The sequence below is a fragment of the Amphiprion ocellaris genome, chromosome 13, assembly GCF_022539595.1.
Source record: "Amphiprion ocellaris isolate individual 3 ecotype Okinawa chromosome 13, ASM2253959v1, whole genome shotgun sequence".
NCBI lineage: Eukaryota > Metazoa > Chordata > Actinopteri > Pomacentridae > Amphiprion > Amphiprion ocellaris.
This window is the reverse complement of record NC_072778.1, coordinates 13,009,908-13,025,524: the sequence shown is the minus strand read 5'-3', so window position 1 is coordinate 13,025,524 and position 15,617 is coordinate 13,009,908. Positions and strand designations below refer to the sequence as shown.

Below are 15,617 nucleotides of genomic sequence, written 5' to 3'. Positions count from 1 at the left end.
AGTTATCAGAGGGTGGCGCGCCCATTACAAAATTTGTCCAAGGACACATCATTAAATGTTTTTCTTGTCAAAACAATAAAAAATGCCAACTGAGAAAAATAAAAACTTCCCCCATTTCACAACCAGGAACAATGCCTGAAATAAAACTGTACTGCCATTAGGTAGGTATCAAAATATTGGCACGTTTTTCATTTATTTCTGAATTACTCTGCTAGTAGTTGCAGGTCAAAGTAATTGTTTAATTTACTGGAGTAGACTTTCTGCATGGAGGGCTACTAGGAGTGTCAAAATATGCACCCGGGACTGAAGCTTGTGATTTGCGGCTTCACCAGCAGTCCAAGACTATGACCACAAGGCATGTAGGAGCCATGGAGAGCACAGATGGGGCCTGTAGCAGAGGCCTGGGTTACACAGGCCTGAGCCAGGAGAGTGAGTAATCCATCAGGCCAAGGCACTCTGGTGCCTAGGGGGGCCAGTCACTGATCCTATAAGACTGATTGGGCCTCTGTGGGAGGCCAGACCCCCTGACTGCATGGACATCAGTGCCTGGCTTGCTCCAGTGAGGCTTGATCTGAACTGGACTGAGCCAAAGCAGTGACCTGCTTCCATTTGGATTCTGTGGAGGCAGCTATGTAGATCAAAGATAACTGTCTGCACTGAACATGTCATATGAACTGAGTGAAAATAGACAGTCTAAACTTGAGTGTTTTATATTTAACTAAAACAAATCTGTTTTTTTCAGTGATGAAATTGTCATCACTCCACCATAAATAATCCATAACCCCTGTTCATGTATTCACTCTGATGCCTTGAAACTGACACAACTGTCTCACTATAATCACATGGCGCTGTATCTAATACAGTGTAAAACTTTAGATGAAGTGATAGGAATCTAATTACTTTATCCAACAGTCTTCTGAGCAGACGAGGTCAGAAACGGCATCAGCCAGACGAGCAGCTGGAACCTGCGGCAGCCAAGGCAAGCCACATGATTGACAGGTGAATGAGTAGACAGAGAGATAGTTAGACAAATGGAAGCTAAGATATAGTTTGACAGACAGATGGGAGCGTAAATGGATGGTTTGGCAGCATGATAAGGTAAATAGGCTGATGGATCACCAAACAAATGTGGGAGGAGGAAGGAAGAAAATAAAAGAGAAGAGAAGAAAAGAATGCCTGCCTGCAGACAACAAAAGATAGGAAGCCAGATAGCCTGATAAACACAGATGGATTGTGTTGATACACAGGGAGGTGGGGCAAGATCGATAGATTGTTTTATTCTATTTGCTTGGCAAACTGGAGATTTGATGTGGCTGGTATCAAGGCGATCTGTTTCTGACGACGCCAGGCGTGACTGTTACAGATGGCGAGATAGCGACACATCTCAATCTTTGGCTAGCCTCACTGCAGTCTATCTCAGCTGCAGTGCTAGCCCTGCCGTCAGCGGTGTCATTACTTCTTTGTGTTACCAAAAGACTGCAAAATGTGTAGTTTCCTTTAAATCTTCACTCCTACATAGATTTTCATATTAGATTGGGGTTTAAATTAGTGAGTGTGAAGCAGAAAGTGAACTGGTAAGGACTTGCAAAGAATAGGGACTTTGTGTCTCAAAATCGAGAAAGGGGAGGATTCTTTGCTTCTGCTCAGTTTTGAACAAAACAAAATTGATGCCCTGACAACCCGACGCCTCATTACTGCTGCTTGCGTTTATCATGTCAGAATGGAAGACAAGGGTATGCGAAGTTTAGAGGCAAAGGCTCTCCTAGTTAGAAAGGTGGCTTCTCTCTGTGGCTGCTTGAGGGACATGGGGGTGCACTGCAACAGCATTGATGAGTGTTGCAGGGCTTATAATAGACAGGAAAGGCCCAGAAAGCATGCCCTTTAGAGGTGCAGCATCTCTCACTGTCTGACAGCTTACAGGGTCTAGGCTTCACAATGACACCTTCACAGTGCGCTCAAGATGACACGCAAACACACATGCTCACAGGTGCATAATTCTCACACAAAAGTCTCAGAAACACAAATAAGTTTGGCAGCACACGCACACAATTACACACACGCAGGCATAAACACATGCACTCCCAGTCACGCGCGCACACTAATCCATTTGCGATGTGGAGATAATACCTGACAAGTAGAATCTCAGCATCATGCTGACAGTATTAATACTTATAAAACAAGCCAGGCTATAAAAACATCCTGCATTCACTCCAAGAAGAGGCTTATGGAAACAAACATCTGTTTGTGCCATATTAAGGAAGCAGTACTACTGCCTCACTGTAAACAAAAATACAGCTAAAGCCCCATCTCTAGGAATAGTGTTGAATTTCTGTCAAAAGCACATAGTGGGTGAAGAAGGTAAGTAACTAGACGGGGCTTCTTTGACCAAGAGAGAGCAGTATGCGCACCTGTTGGACATCCCTAATTATTAATATTAATAAAATGTACTATAGTGTTGAAATAATTTGATGAGGTAACAGAGATTAAAAGCAAACAAAAAACCCAAATGAATCATCTGAATAATTTGAGCAAAACTGTAAAGCATTTAATGATGCCACCCTATTAAATTTAAGCTGTTGCTTTGTTCGTTGAGTATCTATTAGTTAGATAAACAATGTTAACATTTAACACCAATTATTGTCAGTAACAGCCCTACTGTATTCTATTATAAAACAAGCGATGTCACAGAACTAGTCACACAATAGCAGTAAAATACATGGCAGCTGTTCTGATAATAGTTGCTGTTTTAATCATTTCTCAAGCAAAATTTGTCATAAAAAACAAGCAGTTCCACTTATCCCACTGTCAGGATTTAAAGCTGTTTCCCATCATTGTAATTTAAATGTTTTTGAGGTTTCAACTGTTGGTCAGACAACTGTGAAAAATGTCATCTTTTTTAATACTCTGGCATTTCATTGAGTGAAAGATTTATCAAATGAATGAACAAACAGAATGATCGTGATAAAAATACGTGCTAGATGCAGCCTTCAAAAAGTCACAAGTGCAACTGTACAGCTGGGAATTACTGCTCTACATACTGCAAGGATGTATTGGTATTTCTGCATTTATTTCCCCCTAGCGTTCTGAGATACACACATTAGGTAATCTACTTCACTTCCTCTGCTTATCAAGCAGAAGACATTGAAACAGTATATACTACAAAGTTACTTTTTGCCACTGTTGGCTCAGTGCAGAGCAGATTTTGCCTAGAAAAAAAAGCAACTGGTTAGACAGCTGTTAAGTTTTCCAGCAACAATTCAAGCTGCTGTCCAATCTCAGAATTCTCTAGGACTCCTCACCACTGATGCCTTACTCAAGTTAATAAAACATGGTGTTGTGTGTTATTTATTTATTAATCTCCTTTTTGATGTGTTCCAGCGCACAGTGAGAGTAGCGGTGGAGATCACAGAAGGCTTTGCTAGTGAGCAGCCTTGCTCTTTCCTCCATGCGATCCCCATCAGACCCATTTGGCCATGCGAAGATGCACCCTTCAGTTCACATGGGGGTTGCAGGGTGGGTGTGCATCCAGAAAGACTTTTCACTTTCTCTTTTAATATAAATCATTCATACTGAGAGATGCTCCCTCATGTACACAAAACACCACAACCCTTCCTGTGATGGGCTACACTTTGCTACCTTCATGTTTTTGCTTGTGCACCGCCTGTGTCGCTGTCAACGTGAGTTTTAGTGTGTGAGACCCAGAGTAGAGGCGATAGACGGGGAACATAGGCATACACGCTAAAGAAGTAGCGGTGATCTCAGGTTTGTTTTTTTTTAAGTTTTAAATTATTATTTCAAATCTATTTTGAAATCCAACATAATTTATTGAAACCCATCATAATCTTCAGTCTCTTTTGATACTGCTTTTTGTCCCGAAAAAAATTTTTCCACCTGCAAATGGTGAAAAAAAAGCAGGCAATTTATTCACCATCCTAAACGAGGTTGTAGATGTGTCTGTGTCAGGACTGATATGCTAACTTGCAGTTTTGTTGCGGAGGGGACACTAATTCATCTATATTCCTTAACTGGATCTGACAGTCACTGTCTAATAGAGCTCCATGGTGTCTATAGCTTGAATGGAGCAGCTGGATGTGTTTCTGCATGTGCGTGTGAATATATGTTATTTGCTTATATGTGTGTGTGTGTGTGTGTGTGTGTGTGTGTGTGAGAGGCGTCAAACGAAGCGGCTGCAGGTTGACTACACATACCCACAGACGACCAGACATCTCAAGCGACAATGGATTCTGTGTGGATGAAAAATTTATCTGTCCCCTTCACTTATTCATCAAGGAGGAAGATTTTTCTGCAGGGATGCCCTCCAGAGATGAGGCGCTCACATGCCAGGCGGCCTGCTGCCACTTTACCCACAAGGTTTTCAATAAAACAAGCAAACAACACAATTCCAACACCTATAAATAAGTGATCATTCCTGAATAAAGTGCTGTACACAAAGCCCCTCACTGAGGCCACTCATCACACTTTAATGGGGCCCTGTGCCGGCCAAAGTTATTTCTCTCCTCTCTCCCTCGCTCCTTCTTTCTGTCTTTCTCTGCCTTTGAGTGAGGGAACAAAGTCAATGGAGGCAGCAGAAACAGGAGAAGCAGAGGTGCATTCAGATCATCCTCATACCGCCACCTGGCTCAACACTGGTTAAGATGCTTTCATGATTTATGAGGCTATCAACATGCGCTGCTCGCCCTCCCCTTTCCACCAAAAACACAAACACTCACATGCAAACACACAATCTCTCTGAGTTTCTTTCTTAGTTATTTCTCTCTTCCTGGAGACAGGTTGTTCACAGCAGTTTGAACATTCAGAGTGGTGGCTCGCCAGATGCTTGGGCGTCTGTCAACGTGGTGCTATTGTTAGCTAGTTTTTGATGAGATTTACATGGCAGAAAAGCCATCAAATAAGATATACTACTGAGAATATGAGAAGGGATCACACCTAATCCGCACACCTGCGTCTTGGCAGCGCTAAGTCTCTTTTCCATCCAGACCAACACACACACGAGCAGATACATGCAACCGCCCACCCACACCCACACAATCAAGACTGCAAACTTGCACAGCAGCTTGAGTCTGATTTAGATGTGGGTTGTTTGGGGGCTCAAGGGCTCACAATTGTCGTAAAAACTAACACACACGTTAGTACACTACTCAGAACTGAGCATGCACAGAAACGGGAGAATTACTCTAAGTTTTCACAGATTCTTTCTTTTAGTGGTTTTCTTTCACAGGAGCTCAACATTTTATTTACTCGCATTTTGGCTAAAACAAGCATCCAGTTATGGTCCTTGAAAATTGGGTCTGAAACAAATGAGGTTCTTTTAATTTTACCAACCTGGTCTTTAATGCTGTAAAGAAATTTCACCCAAGACATGAGTGCATTGAATTAACTTTAAAAAAATTAAAAAACTTTGCTTCCCAAGGCCCTTTACTTTCTCAGACTATTTGTTGAAAAGGGCTATTGTACCTTTTCTCTCTCTGACTGATGTGCACACACTCACACACACACACAAACCTGTGCTGATTAAAAAAGAACTGGGTCACTAGTGTCCTGACTAGTGGCACTTTTTTGCTCTGGCCCTATAAGCCCCTCGGTTACCCAGAATCCCTTGGCATCCATGTCAGAGCCAGGGCCTGCGGCAACACACCTGTGTCCACACTTCTTCACTGGGATCAATTAGCATTAAAGTTTCAGAGCTGCACTCCCGCAGTGTGGACATAGTGTACACTGGAGGGGTACAGCCTGAGAACAGCCACAGAAAGAGACTGACCGAGACGTGAAGAGAGAGATAGATTTGTAGACACACCACAGCGGTCAGAACGACAGACACATACACACATCATTCAGCAACCTTAACTCTATATTGGCTGTGTTTCTGGGTCCAGGTTGTGGGTGTTTTTTTACGCAAGAACCAATAAACCAGCATGTATCAGAAATGTTTTAACTGCCTTCTAAGCCTTTAAAAGTTACACCACCACATCCATGAGGACATGAGTGTGCTTTAGTGGATGTTCTCCTGTAACTCTACCTGTATTAGATCAGTTAGTGAGACTGAACTGACCTTGCCATGACTCACACACTTAAACAAGCTAATTAAAATGTGACTAATTTACTTCTGGAGAAATTAAGAAAGAGCGATTCTGCAATATCTAATGCTTAAATATTCACACAATCGCCACAACATTTGAAAAGTGAAACGATCAACATTAATCATGTGGCTACAATGACGTTTTTCAGAGGGACATGTTAGACAAAGTGAAAAATAAGCTCTTAAAGATGTGTTGTAAGAAGGAATAGTGAGGGCCAAGTTGTGTTTGCTAGATGACGGGGTAAGAGTATCTACTAAAGTGGTCCAAGGAAGGATAACTGGTGAACCAGCGACAAAGTCATGATAAGCGTTGGGAGCGATACCTCGTAAGAGCTACTGTAGCACAAACTGCTAAACAGCTTCATGACATCTATGGTTGATCCATGATTGTGTCAGAACACAAAGTGTGTCACAGCTTGTCCACTGTTCAAATTGGCTACTATGAGCATCAGAGCTGGACTATTTAGCAGTGAAAGCAAGTGTCCTGGTCTGATGAATAATATTTGCTTTTACATCATGTGGACAACCAGGTGCGTTGTTTACCTAGGGAGAAGATAGCAGCAGGATGTATGGGGCAAAGTTCTGCTGGGAAACCTCAAGTCCTGCCAGATGTTACTTTGACACGTTCCGCCTACATAAACATTGGCACAGACCACCTACACCCCTTCATGGTAATAGAATTCCCTGCTGGCACAGGTGTCTTTCAGCAAGATAATGTGTCCAGCCAGACAGAATAAAACATGTTCAGGAATGGTTTGAGAACCATGACAAAGAGTTGAAGGTGCTGACTTGACCTCCAAATTCCCCAGATCTCAATCCGTGGGATGTGCTGGGAAAAAAACAAAAAACAAATCTGATTCCTGGAGGCACCGCTTCACCTACAGGTGTTAAAGTATCTGCTTTTATTGTCTTGGTGAGGTAATGTGGGACCCATGTGATGAGTCAGAGCTGTTTTGTTGACAAAAAGGTGACCAAGGCAATATTAGACAGGTGTTTTACATGTTGTGGCTGACTGGTGTAGTTTTTAGATAATGTTCCTTTTATGAGCTGATATAGAATTTTGACTTTATTTTAGGTATCTGTGGTCTCCAGTCATTTTTATCATTTAGTCTGTTTGGATTCTAGCATTATCTACCCATCAGAAAAAATAAACTTAGGTGTCATATTTTATTTATTTATTTATTTTTTGTGAACATCTGAGGGCCTTTAATCTACGTGAGACAAGCTTTTATAGACCTTAAAATGTTGTTATTCTATGCACGGACAGAGGGACAACTTGAATTTCTGTAACATTGTTTTTATATTATTTTGGCAGATTTTCAAGCCTTGTGAACACAGCTGGACCCTAAAGAGATCACCTGTTTGAACATGCAGTACATATCTTTAAAATTCTAGTCTTATCCAGAGCTGTCCACCCACAGGTTATTGTCTGTTATTTTTTCCCTTCACTCTTCCAAAGTTCACCAGTGGGCTATAAAAGTATACTGTCAGAGCTCTATCTTCTCAGTTAAACCACAGCGTCAACCACAGCTCCTATCTTTCCATTCAAATAATGCATTATGTAGCTAGTTCCAAGCAAGTAGGCTGTGGCGTTTGTTTTGAAGGAATTGTACAGTCCTGGGGCTTTCACCCTGGGGGGCTTTCCCACCGCCATGTGTCACTTTACAGGAAGCATGGGTGTGTTTGGCTGTTAGTCGCCGTCAATGTGTGTGTGTGTGTGTCTGTGCCGCAGAGGAAAAAGAGCACTGAGGGCAGCTGTACCTGCGCTGCCTCGTGGTTGTCTCTTGACAGTGCCCTTCACATCACAGCGTGGGCCTGGACATTGGATCTGACAGAAGTGACCTCCATGCCACATCACCCTCACAAGACACACAAAACGCACTGCACCCAACACAGACAAACCTACACACACACATCTACACACACCTGATAACTTGCTGGCATGTATGAAGATTTAGAGCGTGTGCAGGCATAAGCTTAAAAAAACAACATCATTATTATAATTTACAAAAAATACCGTATATTCTAACACATTTATGTGATGTGCATCCACAAATTTCACACCGCTCTACCCCCTCTGGGCTGCTTAGCCACCCAGCCCCCCTGTCAGACAGCTATCAATAGGGATTCCAGCAGAGTGGCTGCTAGACAGCATGGGTAAACAAAGCCGGGATGAAAAAAAAAAGCGGCTAAATCAAAGGCAGAGTGGGGACCCTGTTATTCTCCCTGAGCAGGAAACCATTTGCTGGCAATTTGTGACTCATTTTGAAGTGTTTTGTGTGGGGCTGCGTTTGACACATATAGTGATGAGGGGTAGGTGGGATGAAGGGAGTTGGACTTGGTGGTAAACTTTTACTTATACATTTAAAATGTCAAGAAGTTTGTTCTTTACAATGCTGCTATTTCCAGAGAATTGTTGGCTAATCAGAATTTGTGTTGCATGTGTCAAACACAAGGCGGTAATTGATGGAATTCCGTGCTGCCGCAATTCAGAGTGATTGATAGGGAGTAGAGGAAGCACTGAGACGTGCATTTTTCTCCCACTGTAAATAATAAAGAATATGTTGCATTTGTGCCAGTGTTAAGGATTCAGCGGAATGATTATTTTATTTGGCATGCCTTTTCTAAAGTCTTCAATCAATATGCTTCTAACACTGCCACCTTCTTCAACTGATTAGCCTTATCTTAATCCCCATAAACACAATGTCATTACAAGTAAATCCATTTCCTTAGACCTCTTCTTGCCAGTGACATATTTACCTGGCCTCCCTTAGGCCTAATTGAAATTAAGTTGGATGACCTTTGGGGTGCCTATAGGGACCTGGTTGTTCCACTAGCCCTGTACTATATTTCATTTGCTAGAACCCCATAAATCAGCCTGTTGAACTGGGCTGAGATGATGGTCTCGACCTTTCTCATGACATTTCCAAATGGCCACATCCTCCACCTAGGATCATGGCACCATGAAAGGCACCCAACCATGGTATATGAAGATGAGAATGAGTCCACTACGCCAGGTGCAGGGGAGAAAATAAACTGGTGGCATTGATTGCCAAAAGTGGTGTTCCGTGAACACAGTTTTGTAGGGAATGAAAACAGTGTATTCCACACATGTGGTGAGCATGCGATTCATGCTGTAGACTTTGACAATATAAGGTCAAAGAAATTCATAATACGCACTTCATAGTAGTAAATACACAGAGATTTAAATTCATTAAGGACACAATCTAAAATTCTGTTACAGAAAGTAAAAGGCCTTATCGTTGAAGCCAGGTGGGTTTACATTTTATTCACTGTAGCTCAGATTAAATAAGATTCAAGTGTATGTATGCAAATCAACAGCATAAGGAAGCTTTAAATTCTGCATTGCTGTACATGTACTATGAATAGTCGGCTGAAGAAATATTGTGTATGTGTGTGTAATTGTGTGTTCTGCAGGGAGAGAAGTAAAGGTCCACTTGTGACAAGCCTAGCGGGAATAGGAACATCTGGTGGACCGGCTGCTCCTCTGGTTAACATGCTCCTCCTCAGTGGCCCCCAACGACACACACCCAGGGACCACATGCACACACATGCACAGGTACATGCTGATACACACACATACATATGGACACAAACAAAGTCAGGTGGAGGTACATATGTGCGTACAAACGCAGTCTCCTTCCTTGGCTATGCCTGTTGCAGATTTTTAAGGAAAACCCACATTCTGGTCATATCATGTAAATAATGGTCCATCATTTTCAACAGACTTAAAACCATTATCATAGCAGAGAGAGGTATAAATAGAAGGCCCATCATTCGTGCAATGATGCTAAAGAGCAACTATGTCCAATTTACCACAGATGCTCTTCAGAGCCGAATTAAGCCCGCATTATTGCTGGTGGAAAATGTCATGTTATTGGCAAGGTGAACCCTCTCCACTCCAATCCCTGTTCTTGATGTAGCTATACACAGATTTGTGCTGGCTCACTCCCATATCCACCCTGTAATCGACTAAATACAGAACCATGCCTTATTTTATCTTTCTCGCTCTGTCACTTACGCATACACGTGTATTTAAAGACATTACTCATAACTCTGCTCGGCTCCAGTGAAATGTCATCTGTGCTGCACTGGATGGAACGCAGCATCGATTAACAGTTCCTTCACCTTCGTTAACTAAGTGATTTTAAAGGCTGAGGTCACGTTTCCACCGAGTGTATGGTCGGGTAACAGGAGGCGACAGGAAGAGTGGGTCACTATTCCTCCTTGAAAGGTTGGGTTACTTGATAGAAGTGGCAGTAGTCTTACTAGAATGATTGCTCACTGCCCCCAGGGCTGGCATTTGGTGCCCAAGGCAAGATTTTGCACTAATAACTCCGACCTCCCTCACTCCCTTCCTCCTCACTCGTTCTCCTTCGCAAACACACACACATAAATTTTGGAGTCTGTGTCCATAAATGCACACCCTAAAATTTTCTTTATTCGAGTATCGCCTCAAAAATTTACCTCCAGCAAAAAAAAAAAACCCTAAACAAAACAAACAGAGAATATTTCTTGGAATAACTGAGTGAGATATATATATATGTATATATATATATATATATATATATATATATATATATATGTATATATATATATATATATATATATATATATATATATATATATATATATATATATATATATATATATTTTTTTTTTTTTTTTTTTTTTGGAGGGGCTTTTACTCTCTTCACATAAGGGTGTTTGGCTCTCACAACTATAGTAAAAGTGCATGAACACACACATACACAGAACTAATCTCCAGCTTTTCTAAAGGCTGCAGCCAGGTTTCACCTGAGAAATAGTTGTTGGGTGGGTATGCACGACAGTAGAGTAAGTAGAGTAACACACGGAAGAACATTTGGCTGGTCTCCTGCCAGGGCCTCAGCATCCTTCCTTCACCAATCTCTGTAATGGCCATGCTAATGATGGTAAAGCAGCCAGTACCTCAGAGAGCAGTAATTTAGACACTGCTAACACTATCGCCAGTGCAGTCATTCGATGGCGATGATATGCTCCTGACATTCGTCACTCTAACATCCACTGGTTTCTTTGTGGCAACATGACAAAAGTGGATAATTAGACAAAGAGCATGTGCACACACTTTCACTAATTTACATGAAAAAAATACCACTCTAGACTCATTGAAAATATTTACTTTCTCAGCTGTTTCTCATGGCTGAGAAAGTGAGTGTATTGATTTTCTTTTTCACAAAAATAAGCCTAAAGAATAAAAGCAAGAAAACTAGAGAGTGTTATTGTGAAGAGGAGTGGTGGTGGAAGGTATCAAGGAAGAGAAGGGACTGCAAAACATAAAAGGCATTTCAATGTTACTGGTAAACAGTAGTGAATAGAAGTTCGAACTCTTGGAACAAGGAGTTATTTTTGCACATGGCGAGCATGTGAGGAGTGATGAAACTGTTGGATGTACACCACCAGTCAAAAGTCTGGTCATTGTAGATTAATACTGAAGAGATCAGAACTATAAAAGAATACTTATGGAATTATGTTGTAAACAATAAAGTGTTTATCTTCAGTATCAATCTACAATGTAGAAAATAATACAAATAAATAAAAAGCATTGAATGAGAAGGTGTGTCCAAACTTCTGACTGGTAGTGTACATTGAACAACACAAGTAGCATCTAAGTAGTTTGAGCACTGGCCTCCTGTAGCTGATGATCATACACATGAACCGTATTTCGAAAATGATAAATGGCACAAGATCCCCAAGTGCCTATTCATCTGTCATAATTCAGTTCCACATGAGAATGAAAGTTTCTTTGTGGATATGAGGGCAATTTCAAGTGGTAAGCCGTGCTAACAAAGTGCAGACACAAAACAGCATTCTGAAAACACAACAGCACTTCTTTTTCTGTACGGTAGAGAAGTAGAGTAGGTTCTGGACAATAACAACATGTGGAATAGCAGCAACAAGTCCCCAAAACCTAATTTTATCAATGAAATGGTGTGATGTAAAATACTCATTAATGACATATTTCACTACAAAATCTAAACTAAAACTGAACAAAAAGACGGAAACTATGATTAAATATCATCTGTGGAATCACACACCGCAGGTCCAGATCTAACTTTCCCCTGCCCCTCCAAGCCCAAAGTTTCTCGTGTTTTGTAGATTTATCATTTTGTCATGTTTTGTTGTTATTCTATGATGCAGTGAGTCAGGTAGTGATGTTATCTGGGGGTCCTTGAAGGAAACTGACTTATGAATTAAACTCATCAAAACATTACAACGACAAGCAGCAACAAAATAGGTGAGAAAAACTGCAATCTTGCTGACAGCTGCTGACATTTACAAAAAGTTAAGCTCTTGTTAATTTAACACCGATAATGTAATACAGCTGATGTGGATGTAATGTTAGAGTTGCTTTCAGTCGGATGTCTTTAATGTTGCTGTCAGAAGGAATGAGTCAGTTCCAGGAATAATGATGGCGCTCCATCTAAATCTTCCTCTAGATGTTCATTACAGAAATAGGCCTAATGCTGGATAACTGTATTAATGTTTTCCAACCACTTAGCATCTACAGTCTCTTTCCAAGCTAAATCCAGACAGTAAACAGGATTTAAGTGAACATGCAAGTGAATAACTGAATGACCAGCTGCCCTTCAATGCAGAGAGTTGTTGTAATACTAATGCTAATGCTAGCTGAGCAGGATGGACAGAAAAAGCAGTTCAGAGTTTGGGGATGAGTTTACTGAGGAGACTGTCTTATCTGTTGATTACCTGCAGAGCAAAGAGACATTTCTACTAACCTTGTATATAGCACATGGTAATTGTGGTAACCATACCCAAAGATGGCAACAGCTGAGGCCTCAAAGTACTTCAAAGATTAAAAAAAATTAAAAATGTAAAACTAAAACTAGACTGAAACCAATAAAAATCAAACAGGTAACATCTGACTAAAACTAATACACATTTTTGTAAAAGACTGATCAGGGACAAATTATAGAAAAGCAAAAGCCAGTATGCGAAGGGCGCAGAGTACTTCAAATGAAAGGAAGAAACACTTCAAACAAGTACCGCAAACAAAGACATCCTGATGTGTACACAGAACTCAAGGTGAGTGAGTTTCATTTGTTAACTTTCTATTAACAGATTGTTGTTCAAATATTCATATCCTGCATCATTGCAGTTATTGTTCGGGAATTGCGACAGCTGGCATCCATTGTAGCGAAGCTCCACATACAACGCAGAAAAAGACTAATGTTATCTCTTGTATAAGCTTACGTAACGATAGCTCATAATGTCAGCTGGGTGCTGTTGATAATGGCAGGCCATTGTCAAAACTATTCTATCTGTCAAACGTAACATTGTGCGTGTTTATGAGCACATTGTGTTTGCTGAATGCATTCATTTAACTGATTTATTATTTTTGCTATCCAGTTTGGATAAGAATCATGGAATTTCAAGGGCTTTGGTCCCAAGTACCAAATTTCTGTTTATCCTTGGTTCTGCACTATGAAATGAAGACACGTGGACATACAGTGATGAACACTGAAGCACCTCAGGGCATAGAGTCCACAGTACAAGTCACATTCCAGTGTCTCATTCGCCTTTCAACTTAATTGTCTGGAAATTCAGGGGTCTGGTGTTATTCTCATCAACAGCACATTCAGCTGTGTCTTTGTGAGCAGCAGTAAAGCTGATGATACCATTAAGCTGTATTATGCTCTTTGATATGTGCCAGTGATATAACATTAGTCATAATAATGACCTCTGAGGTGTCCTGATCCAGGAAAATAATGAAGTCGGTGGAGAAAACTCAAAACATCGCTTCAGTTTAGTCGACTCTCTCATTATAACACACAAGCATCTTTACCTATTAAAAATAGAACCATGCCTGCATCAGTGTGCAACTTAGACACATGTCGATGTAAAACCAAAGTTGTCCAAGTCGCTCCGACTAATTTGACTGGGATACATTTTGACAGAAAATCAACTTTTAATGAAGAGCCGCGTGATGGGAGAAATTAGCCATTACCCTACAGAGCTGGCATAAAATGTTTATAAATGACAATGATGTTGGCACTGAGTGTGAAGGAAGTGCAGAGCTCGGGGAATGCACTGACGTTTAGACAGTCGGAGAACAGGGCGCAGACTTCACCTCATCTGAGGACGAACAGAGAAAGAAAGGAAGGGACGGAGAAAGAGCGTGACAGGGAGAAAAAGGAGGAGGAGCGCGAGGGGGCACGTGAGAGACTGCAGTTATGATGCGCATGAGAAAGGGAGACAGTGAACGACAGGGCGAGAGAGTTTAAAAGGCATGGCATCTATTGGCTGGCAGGATGGACGGAGGGAGTGAGGGAGGTATGCGACAGCAGAGCGTGGCTAGTGCGGCAGAACAAACCGGTGGTGACTCATGGGCTCCATTCACCACTGTGATCAGATCCAGCAGGACAGCCCACCATATGGGATGGCACAACTTATTCATCCAATCACTCGGACTACATAGGGGATCAGAGGAGGAAAAGGGATGGTGTGTGTCTGTCTGTGTGTGTGCAAGTGGAAGGGAAGACGCCTGAAGTTTCCCAGAATATGACGGCAGACGAAAGATTAAGCGAGGACAAGACTATGACAAGGAATGCAATTAATCTACGAAAAACTCAACATATTTGAGCGAATAAAAAAGGCACAATTGCCACATGAAACAAGAAATTCTATGATGAAACATAAACTGTTTTGGAATTTTAACAACCTATTAGTTTGCTGAATATTTTTGCACACTTCCTCCCTTGTTGCCTCCCTGATGATGATTCTGTTGACATCCTTTTCATCACCAAATTATAACCCATTTACTTCAAACTCTTGTCCTACAAACCCAACCGAGTCTGCTTGTAACTTAGCCATAAAAACATGAATATAACATAATTAAATGGGGAATTGTAACTAAAATTAGCTGTCGTCTCTGTATGCTCTGAGGAGTCAAATACATTTAAACAAATTATTAAATAAATGTTTCTGTGCATATAACATTGTGATAATCACTCCTGTCTTTTCCAGGCCTCTGTAAAATGCAGATTAAGGCTAAGCTCTGAGAGGTGAAGGGCCTGGCAAATTGAGCCCCAACACACCAAGCACAGGAATAGAAACAGACATAATCTAACCAAAGCCAGATATTTTTGTGAAGAAAAGAATGTTGCTACCCGGTTGGCAAGAGGCATCATAAACCCTTTTATAAGGTACCTAAACTACACTGCGCTTCACAGAAAGCAGAACCAATTTGCTTAACTTCACAACGTGCAGGGGCCCGCCGATAAAAGTGTCTGTCCTATGCCGTGGCTGGCAAAGATACTGTTATCCACTTTATTCCTCTGCCACCTTGCCAGCTTACACAATTTTTGCAAGACAGATAGCAATCGTTGTGGGGTAATTTAGGGATTAGACTGGAGGTGTATTGTAATCACAAGCTTTTGTAGCAGCAAGGCAGTCATTTAGGTTATAGGATGGCAAGAATGTCCAAGGTGTACCTTTTGTT

General features: G+C 41.3%; 1 protein-coding gene across 6 annotated transcripts in view; it reads right to left on the bottom strand.

Moving 5' to 3' along the window:
• The window catches only part of diaph2 (diaphanous-related formin 2), a 373,465-nt gene that overhangs the window by 15,542 nt on the left and 342,306 nt on the right, over positions 1-15,617 (bottom strand). The window lies entirely within an intron of this gene.